Raw genomic sequence first — 11,363 nt, 5'->3', positions numbered from 1 at the left:
ATGACATGGGAATAAAACTAATTCTTACACACGATCTCTGTGAATGCTTAACTTGGAGTGAGAAGGGGAGCTTCCACCTAGACTCTCAACACTTTTGCAGAGTAAAACAATCTGTTTTCTGATCAGCACTACTAGCAGATCTATGCTTTTTAACACTGAAATCCTTCCCTGTGCTGATATGCAGAAAGTGCATATCTGTTAGATCACAAGGGAAGTTTAATTGCAGCTGAAGTTTATGCCTGCAGGATGGGATTTGCCCCTCTCAGTAACTAACACATGAACCAGGACAGACAGACATTTTCCATGGCCTTGCTTTTGTCAGGTTGTAAAAAGATCAGACTTAAATGTTATAGCATAAAAATGCTTTTGTTTATTAACCTTTTTTTTTTTTTTTTTTTTTTTATATATAATGAGGGAAAGATTTTCCAATATCAGCTTACTAGGAGAATTCTACAGCATGATCAAAAGCTTCTGAAGAAGTTGAAGTGCTGGCAAGGAATGGGAAATTCCATCACAGAAGTTGTGGAATTAATTCCCCTAACACGTGTAAAAACAATTATCAGAGAAACTGGTTTGTTTACTTGTTTTTTTGGACCTAATGGAAATGCCCTGGAGTGTAACTGTGAGAGCAAAAGCCTAACTGCATCCAAACCAACCTGTTCAAAGGAACCATTCAAAAATGCTCACACAAAGAAGGAAACACATTTCCAAACGTGCCAGGGCACTGCAAGATCCAAGCACCTCGTTGGCAAATGGACTGCTAACCACACTATAGCTAAATTACAACACACGTTTTACAATGTACCAAATCCCAGCCTGCAAAACCTTAAAATGGGAACATCTTAGGCAAAATAATGTCAACAAAGCTAAAACTGGTAATGTTTAATAAAATCATGTAATGACAGGTTTTGAGGTGGTTGAAAAGAGGCTCAGATATTGTTACTACTCCTGTATCACTGCTACAATTGCATTTCTGCCTCCTCCTTTTCTGCTTATTAATGTTTGCTGCTGGTTTTGCCTAAAAGCACAGTGATTCAGCCACATATCAGAGGCTCACAACCATAAACCTGGAAGGATTAGTATGGGTTAAATCATCAGATGTCTTCTCCATAACTCCAAAGGTAGGATTGTAATAGGAGACCACTCAGAAAAGGATTCCTGATCTTTTAGCCTTTCTTGAGGCACTGGTCCCAAATCTGTTCAAATTCTCTGCAGTCTCCTAAGAAGTGCTGTAAATTTATCTTCAGAAAATATCACAGGCTGATGTCTTCATTTTTTACTGCTTCCAGAGAGCTGAGGTTACCCTGAAGCAGCAGGATTTCCATGTCAGCATCCCCCCTGAAACTGTTTTATTCCTCACAACATCTTCTACCAATTTTATCTTGGCAGGTTTACTGCAAGAAAGAAGACTCCAAGAAGCAGCCTCGTGCTCCTAAAATATATATTTAAAAAAAAATAAAATCCAGGGTCCTCTGAGTTCAAACTAGCTATTCCTCTTTGCATGTAAAACTCCAAAGCTGGCTCCTCTGAAAAGCTGGAGTGCACAATGTGCCATTGCTGAGGTATCACTGAAAAATTCAGCCACTGCAGTTTCTCAGCATTGGATATTGATCCCTTCCAAGCACGTGCAGTCTCATGGCAATACACACACCCAGCTGAGGCTTCAGCAGCTTCAGAGGGCCAAAAAACCCAAAATAACTGCCAGAAAACTCAATGTTCATTAGAATCATAGAATGCTTTATATTGAAAGGGACCTTAAAGGTCATCTGGTCCAAACCTCCCTGTATGGGCAGGGACACCTCCCATGAGATCAGGTTGCTCAAAGCCCTGGCCCTGAACACTTTCAAGGAGGGGGCATCCATAACCTCCCTGGGCAACCTGTGCCAGCATCTCGCCACTCTCACACCAAAAAACTTCTTGTTAATCTCTAACCTAAGTCTATTCTCTTCCAGTTTAAAGCCACTACCCCTTGTCCTTCTGAAAAATCCCTCTCCAGCTTCCTGTGGGCTCCCTTCAGGCACTGGAAGGCAGCTATAAGGTCTCCCTGGAGCCTTCTCTTCTCCAGGCTGAACAACCCCAACTCTCTCAACTTTCATTTGTGTGAGGGATGCTCCAGACTTCTAATCATCTTCATGGGCCTCCTCTGGACTAATTTCAACAGCTCCATGTCCTTCCTATGTTGGAGGCTTCAGAACTGGACACGGTACTCCAGGTGGGGTCTCACAAAGAGAATCACCTCCCCTGACCTGCTGGCCAGGAGATTTACACACTCCTCACTGCATCCTATTTGCTTTCCACTGTAACACATTCAGACTCCTGACAGCTTATGCAAAGGAAGAGCTTCAAAGAGAGAAACTTTACTTCCATCCCTCTGTCCCATCTGCTGTGCATGCCCAGGTTACCTGGAACATTAATCAACTCTCAGATCATTACTAGTAAATCTTATGATATCTAGTAGGTGATTAATTAAATGCAATTCAAAGCCAAACATATTTCTGCCCATATTTACAACACTTTCAATGCAGATACAGGGCATCTGGAAGGCTGCATGTCACTTTTAAATACCACTTCATGAAGGGAAAAAAAAGGCAAGAACAAAAATAATTTAAAAAAAAAACCACAGTAATTTTCTTGCTACAGTTTTCTGCCATCTTATCAAAGGCAGAACAGAAGCAAATGAAGCCAGTTCACTGGACTGAAATATGTCTCATGCAGTGGATAAGCAAAGTTTAAATTTCAATTCAAGCAACACAAGAGTCACAGAAAACCCCATATATACTGCATATATTAACTTTGGCTCTTTGCATGTTCTCGTTATACACTTTTTAAACATTTCTGACCAGCAGCCATCAGCTAGGACTCCCCTTTCGAATAGTGAAATCCTGCCAAAGTCTCATCTTCCTAAACCACTTGCTCACTTTAATCCCACTGATGTTTATCATTCTGTTACCAAATGTAAACAAATGTTCAGTACTGGGGATGGAAGATCTCCCCAGCAGATACAGAGTGATAACACTTGCACCCAATCAGCCAAATCAATCAAACAGCTGGCAAATGTAATCCTGCCTTGGTTGTCTGTTTGTTTTTTTCCAGAAGTATAAATTCACATTAGAGAGGAGCCTTAATGCAAATGCCATGCTATTTTCAGAAACCCAATTTGTCTTTGCAGATGGCTGGTGGTGTTTGTTTTCACCTGTTCTGCCTCAGTGCCTGCTCTTCCCATCAGATCTCCATTCCCAAATCCTGATTGCTCCCCGCAGCCCCGGGGCTGTTGCCCCTAAATCCTCATTACGGGTCAAGAGACACTTTGTGCAAACTCTTATTGCAGGGATGAGATAACCACAAAACTGAACTACCTATCAGGAGAGGCAGGTTATGCTTCACTGTTCTTAAAGGCACAAAAATATGGTGTATGTTACCCAGAAGCTAAGCCTAACATGGACTCTGAAGACAAAAAAAAAAAAAAAGTCACCGAGGGCACAGTGCCTGTAAGAAAAATTTCTCCAACGTTTTCCACAAGGACCTTTGGACCACCTTGTGGAGGAAACACCCTGGGAGAGATCCATGGAGCTGGGCTGCTCACACACCAGCTTCCCTTGTCTCACCTGCAGCTGTGACAACCATCAGTATTTTCTTAACATTTTGTTACAACTGACCTTACACAAGATTTCCACCACAGCTGTAGAGACAAGGGACCATGTGCAGGACAGAGAAGCTCCCATCAGACACTTTGAAGGATGATTTCTTCATTTGAATGAGTCAGGCAAATCAAAATCCTTTCAATTCAACACAAATTAATGATTCTCCCTAAGAGATCCAAAAGGAGATGACCATGATACTCCACCAGCCAGGAAGAGGAAAAATTAATCTATTTACACATGTTAACACTGCCTGATTAAGACAAAAACAACAACCAAAAAAAATCAACAAAACCAACCCCAAAACCACTTCTTAAAATGCAGCACAAAGTTTCCAGCATCCCTACTTTGAACCTCCACCCTAGCCCCTGATCCTCCCTTGTTCCTCATCCAGAGTCAGGGCTGGCACTGTCTGGTGGCTCAGAGCCTCATCCCAAGGTGGTGACTCAGTGTCAGTCTCCTTTGAGGCCACCAGTGAGCACAAAGCACTCACTGCCACTCTGCTTGTCCCTCCTGTCCATCTCCCACAGCCAGCACCACTGCAGGGTTCCCTATCAATCCCTCTTGCCAAGGTCAAACACCATCAGGTGAGAAAGAAGGGAATGCTCCCAGCCAGTATTTTTGGTGGTTTAGGCACTAAAAGGGAAAAAAATGTCTGTTTAAAATTATTAAAATCAGCCTATGTAAAAATCATACTGACATTGTCAGCTGGGAAGAATTTGTAGCTCTCTGTCCTGGAATTAAAAAAAAACAAAGGCAAAGGATCTCTTTACAGCAGTGGGGAATCAGCAATGCAAGATGTACTCTTTACCTAGCCACAGACATAAAGATTAGAAAAAAAAAAAAAAAATTAGTGTATCCCCAGTCTTCATCACACTGAGTTGAAGCTGGGAAGAAATCAGTGGGACACATCAATCACAACAAACCAGAGGCCAGACCTGAGCCAAGGATTTAAAGGGACCACATCCTCTCATGGACTGCCCAGGAATCACAAATGAACACTGTGCACCACATGGGCATCTCAAACCTCCTGCCTACACTGGGTTCATCTATTACATAAAGGAGAAAAATACAAAAGCAACATGATAGTAATATAATGTGGAGCACAACTGAGCACCTTGCCTGAACAAGGGCAAGGTGAATTAAAAATCAAGTTAGCCTAGGACTGATCAGGCTTGAAGCTACACCAGTAAAAATTGCTTTTATCAGGAAAATCTTTTTTTAGTGGAGAAAAGTACTGACAGCCTGTAGCACTCCGAACCAACAAAACAAAACAAAAAGCTAAATCCAGCTGGTCAGGAGATTCAGCTTTAAAAATAATTATTTGCAACCTAAAAATTCTTAATCTCCTTATCTTCCTGCGTGCTTTAGTTAACACTTGGATCGGTTTGTTTGTTTTGTTTTTTTTTTTAAACATCCACCTTTAATTGTGGGAGCTGAAAACTTGTTTTTAATAAATGAAAGCTGAACTTCTCAAGTAGTCACTTGCCTGTAGAGGAGTCACTTGCCTTCAAGAGGAGGGGTGGGGGAGAAAAACCTGCTACTGAATCACATCAGTTCCACGATCAAAATTTCAGGAGTTCATAATAGATATGTGCCTTAATGGCTTTTTAGATTATTTTGGAGAAATACGTCATTAACTCCTACAGTATGTTATAAAGAGCAGTTTGGAAATCCCTTTGAATGCAAATAAAAACACCTAAGCACTAAGGTGGCTCTGCAATTCTCCCAGAGATGTGCCCTCCCATCCTTCCCACTGTGTGATCCGAAGGGGAGGACAAGGAGCATGAATAGAGATGAGAAATTAATTTTGGTTGGTTGGTTTGTTGTTTTGTTTTGGTTTTTTTTTTTGTGTTTTTTTTTTGTTTGGTTTAGGTTTTTTGTTTGTTTTTTAAGGAAAAATTCAAAGCAACAACGATAACCACTGCAAGCCTAGGCCAGAACAGTCCTTTACCTTCTTCAGGGTCAGAGTGACCCCATGTCAAATGTTGTGGTGTAGCCAGGGTTTGTGTGTTTCAAATGGTTGCTAAGTCTCAGGTGTGCGAGGCTGAGCTCTCCATGCAACTCTTTCTGCCAGAGTTCTTGAGAATGGGATTGTTATTACTGGTGTGAGCACTGGAGAAATGGGCTAGGGCTCACACAGAAAGGGAGTTCTTCCAGAAACCAAATACATAGTGGAGGGAGAGGCTTTGAAAGGCTTCTGAGAGATGGCCACTGAGAAAAGCACCCAGCGAGATGAAGGGTGATGGGTGCCCCAACTCTTTTTGTTCTCTCCATGAGGCTGCAAGCTCTTTCCCCTCCTAGAAAGGCAAAATTGCTCTATCTGCCAAGTCAGTGTGGAGGAAGTGGAGACTCCACAGCTTTGTTCTTTTTGACCTCTGAGTTTCCCAAGGAACATATTTCAGCTTTCTACCTTAACTTTTAACTTAAAAGAAACTAGGTGCTCCCAGAGCTTCTGAGATAGGAAAAAAAAAAAAAAAAAAAAAGTCAACAAAATTCCCCAGTCATCCCTGGGATTTGCTGCCAAGAGCTCAGGTTGCATATTTGTGTGCCTGCTTTGCACAAGAGCACTGTAGACTGTAACAAGTCCAGTGCAAGAGGAATTCTCTGCAGATGGTGTCAAATGGATGCCAGACTAACTCTTCGTTTTACAGTGCAACACAACTGCTAAGCTTTTGCATCCTGGTCAAATTTCCAAGTCATCCAACACAAGTAATTTACTAGCTAGAGGGATGTATCTTGTCAGTGCCAATTCAGGTCTCAAGTTTACTTATTCTCCTCACGTAGCACGACTGGCAGAAATAACAGAGCAAGATCAAAAGGAAAAGAAACTAGATGAAAAAAAAAAATTAAGTATGAAATAATACTGGTAACAGACAAGCTGCATTTCATGATCAAAGGAATGAACCTGTCCTCAACTATATAAATAAAGAAGTACCTTCCCCCATTTCTGAAAGGAGGAATTTGCTGTTTGCCCTCACGTCACGCAATCCTTTCAAGTACAGTTATACTTGGGCAGCTGAAAAGAAAAACAAGTGACAGAGAACCTAAAATTTTATTTACTTGCTTTAATCATCACAAAAGAGGGCTCTCCTGGGATCTCACTGTTTTCCCATCCGTATTGTCTATAATCCACAAAACCAAAATAATCAAACCCCAGAGCATCTTCTATTCCATATAAACTAAGAGAGTGTCAAAACTGGGGTGTGTAACCCAGCTAAGGGTGTTCAGCAGCCAGATCAGCAGTGAAATTAATGAAAAGTAAAGGTTTTCCACCAATCATAACCTCAAAGTCTGAAAAAAGGCTCAAAGCCTGTCCACTGACGCTGGGAAGTCCTTGATGAGATGCCTACTGCCAGGTCTGCTGCTGATGCTCAGGTGAGCAAAGGAGATCTCCTCACTGGGGTTACTGCTGCTCCCACAACACCCATCATGCAGGTCCTTTCTGTGTAATGGATTTTGGGGCCCCAGAAAAAAAAGAAAAGAAAAGAAAAAAACCCTAAGTTTTCAAGACCTGAGAAATAAAGGGGAAAAAAAGACTGATATTTTAAAATTCAGGCAAAACCAAATCAAAACAAACACCTAGAAATGTCAAGAGGAATTCCGTGGTGAAATCCTCATTTTGGATTTAAATTCTCAAACAACATTCACTTCCCATCTTATTTATTAAGGGTGATACAGTGCACCGGTTTGGCCAGAAGACACTGGGGAAACCGATGACATTGAGGTGAAATCTAGGCTGGAACAAGCTCTGCTGGACCCCCAACATGTTAAAGACCAAGAAGCAGCACAGTTCCTGTGACACATCTCCGATCTGGATGAGCTGCTATTTTCCCTCCTTCCCTCTACACCAAGCCAGAAATGGGTCCAGCCCTACCTCCTCAGTTTAGGCAAGTGCCAGCAGCAGCAGCCCTGCCTTCCTCAGTATGCAGATTTCTTGTGCTCTGACCTTCTGTGACAGAAGCAGAAAATCATTACAGGATTTCCTACTGAAATGGTCTCAGGGAACGCCTGTGCATGGCAAGGTTTTTTTTTATGGAAAAGTGCATCAGCTTGATGTCAGCAATAGCTAATGGGCTAAGTATTAAAAGGCTTTGCGTTCTCATGGGATGAAATGAGTTTTTCTAGACCTAGAATAGCACTTCTGTGTTTTGGCATCAACCCAACCTGCAAAAAATTGGTTCACCCAACAGAAAATTTTGGATTTTGGATTCTATTTTGTTTTCCAGTATTAGCTTAGAAAGACAGAAAATGTCCTTGTAGAGCAGAAATTTCCAAATAATTTGATGTTTCCATGCCAAGATTTTTCAGTGCGATCGTTCTCGAACAGAAGGTGCACGTTAGTAAACACATCCAAGGGAAAGATGCCAGCACCATTGGAATCAGCTCCTCTGTTCCTGCTGACAAGGGCTGACACATTCCCACAGAAATCTGAACTTCACAAAGCTGCACCTTATGAGAGAAAAGAGCTCCCTTGACAATCTCTGCTGTGCTACCAGGTCAAACAATCCATTTCACCTTTTTGCTTTCCCTCATCTCATATTTAAGTCAGCCTCTCTGAGGCATGGGTCTTGCCCTCTTATTTTTTGGAGTTGCACTTGACTTTAGGGAATCTCTTGCCTCTGTGCAAGCCCCTTGCCAACTCTTGTAACACTGATCATCCCAGCAGAAATTTTGACTGGATGTATCTTCATAAATGTTTCCTTTCTGTATATTAGTCCCCCAGTAATAATTGGCAAACAGTAAGTAACTGCTGGCTCTGTGAACAGGCGTGATGCTGCTAGGCCTAACGAAGGCATTCTCCATGAACTCATGGTGTTTCACAGGAGAACAATAGCTGTGTGGATTGATGGCAGTGAGATACAGAAAGTGATGACAGCTGAAAGTGGGGAAGCTGGATGGCAGCTGCAGAAATCAGGAGTTTTGTCTTGCTTTGGATACAAACCAGATGAAATTCAACAAGGGGAAGTGTAGAGTTTTGCATTTGGGGAAGAACAACACGATGTCCCAGTATAGGTTGGGGGCTGACCTGCTGGAGAGCAGTGTAGGTGAAAGAGACCTGGGGGTCCTGGTAGACAAGAAGATGACCATGAGCCAGCAATGTGCCCTTGTGGCCAAGAAGGCCAATGGCATCCTGGGGTGCATTAGAAAGGGTGTGGTTAGTAGGTCAAGAGAGGTTCTCCTCCCCCTCTATTCTGCATTGGTGAGGCCGCACCTGGAGTATTGTGTCCAGTTCTGGGCCCCTCAGTTCAAGGACAGGGAAGTGCTTGAAAGAGTCCAGCGCAGAGCTACTAAGATGATTAAGGGAGTGGAACATCTCCCTTATGAGGAAAGGCTGAGGGAGCTGGGTCTCTTTAGTTTGGAGAAAAGGAGACTGAGAGGTGACCTCATCAATGTTTTCAAATATGTAAGGGGTGAGTGTCAGAGAGATGGAGTTAGGCTTTTCTCAGTGGTGACCAGTGATAGGACAAGGGGCAATGGGTGTAAATTGGAGCATAGGAGGTTCAAGTTGAATATCAGAAAAAATTTTTTTACTGTAAGGGTGATGGAGCCCTGGAACAGGCTGCCCAGGGGGGTTGTGGAGTCTCCTTCACTGGAGACATTCAAAACCCGCCTGGACACGTTCCTATGCGATGTACTCTAGGGGGCCCTGCTCTGGCAGGGGGGGTTGGACTAGATGATCTTTCGAGGTCCCTTCCAACCCCTAGGATTCTATGATTCTATGATTCTCTCTGCTGTACATTTTTCAGCTGACTTGGCTACGGAGTGTTGCAGGGGTACCTGACCAAAGCAGTGAAGTGGGGCTGCCTCCCCAGGCTGTTTCACTGGCTGTGTGACCAAGAACCGTGTTGTCATCCCATTACTTGACAATCTGGACTTTATTCTCCCAAGAGATTGAGGTGTACAAGTTCTGCCATGGGGAGGAATGAAGAGCCTATTTGGGCAAAGAGAAACCATATCCTGTGCTCCCACAGAGGAAGACTACAGCTCTAAGTGACAGAGAGATGTCCCTAGAGCTGCTGAAGGATGCGATCATGAAGAGCCATGCCTGATGAAGCTGGGACAGCAGAAGCCCTGACTTCCATCTGAATAGCTTCAGAAAAAGACCACTTAACAGCTCCTGCCTCCTGAATCTGCAGACTGTGCTGAAAGGAAGTTCAGGTCTCCACATGACCCCTGGACAGTCATATTGAACGTTAAAAGAAAGGTACAGAAAAGTACAGCAATTTAAAATGAAATACCAAACAAATCATTCCAAAGAAAGTGTTTTCTCACACATCATCTCCAGGCCTTTCCCAGAGCAAGGGCTGGGGCTGCTCATACATCATCATCTTCCAACACCAAGCATCGAGAGCCAAGCCAACCACACAGCTTTCCAGGAGCTCTCTTTACTGCAGGTTCATGCTGCTTCCCAGCTGCACAAGGGCAGGTGTCAGCTTCACACTGCTCAGATAAGTGATCATCACACTGCGGGAACTTTATCTGAAGACCATTTCAAGCCTGCAAGGTATCATCTTCCACCTTGGCATTGTTGGTGGGTCTTTGCAACTAGATGTTACTGGGGAAACAGCATGATGCCCCAGCAAGGTGGAGGAGAGTTCTCACTCCATCTTGAGGCAGCAAAATAAAAAACCAGACCCCAGCCTCTTCTTAGTGACTGAATGACTGTGCCTGGTGGCCTGGATAAATTTTAAAACACAGTATTTAGGGATAGAAACTCCTTTTTCTTCCTTTAATAGTTACAATCAATACTGCACAACATACCCTACAAAATCTAAACACCCTGATTTATTCAAAAGGTCTTTTTCTTAACTAGGTTTTTTGTTGTCAATCATTTTTTCTTTAAAAAAGAGAAGTACCACTGAAAAAAATACAAAGGAAAGAGTCCTTCAGTGATTGATTATTGCAGCCCTTCAATTACAACAGCATTTTCAGACTTCAGTAATTCCCTCCCAGCTAAATATGTAAATCAATACTATACATAATTTAAAAAAATATTCCAGGGACATCTTTATTTTTCATACTATTCAGCAGAAGTTCAATGCGCTTTCTCTAAAAAGCAGCAGAACAGACTCATTTATTCTCATGCTCCTGTCTCTTTACCCACCCCTATTTTACTGACACCCACGAGAGTCAAAATTATAATACCCATTAGTTTTAAGAAAAAAAGAAAAAAAATATCTCAACAGAAAACCCTCACTGCCAACCTTGGCAAAAACTAAGCCACTTTGTGTTGCTGACAACAACCTGAAGAGAGCTGAAGGCCCATCAGTACCTTTCACCTGTGCACCAAGCTCTGGGGGATGAGAGGCAAGTGTCCTTCTGAACTGCCACCTTTTCCTTTAGCTTGGTGTTTGGCAGCATTATAACATTTATAATTCATTGGTTTTATATCTACTCGCCTGCACTAAGAGCTCAGCAATACAAGATTAAAATCCTTGTTGCAAAACTGAACTCATCAGAACTTCTCCCAACAAACAACTTGATTAATAATTCATCTGCCCAAGGAAGGAACAATACTTGCTTTACTGTGTGAGTTTTGGGGCTGATTTTTATGGCCTGGAATATTCAAAGGACTATTCATAAAATAATGAAATGTAAGGTATAGTCTGGTGGGGTATTTTTAGAAAACTAAATTATCAAGCTTGAACATTAAAGCTAGAGCACTGCAGGACTAAGCAGAAAGAAACACAATAGTAATACCATTTTTAAATTTATTAAACA

Source organism: Heliangelus exortis, chromosome 1, assembly GCF_036169615.1.
Source record: "Heliangelus exortis chromosome 1, bHelExo1.hap1, whole genome shotgun sequence".
NCBI classification, from domain to species: domain Eukaryota; kingdom Metazoa; phylum Chordata; class Aves; order Apodiformes; family Trochilidae; genus Heliangelus; species Heliangelus exortis.
The sequence above is the reverse complement of the archived record's forward strand: the minus strand, read 5'-3'. Positions refer to the sequence as shown.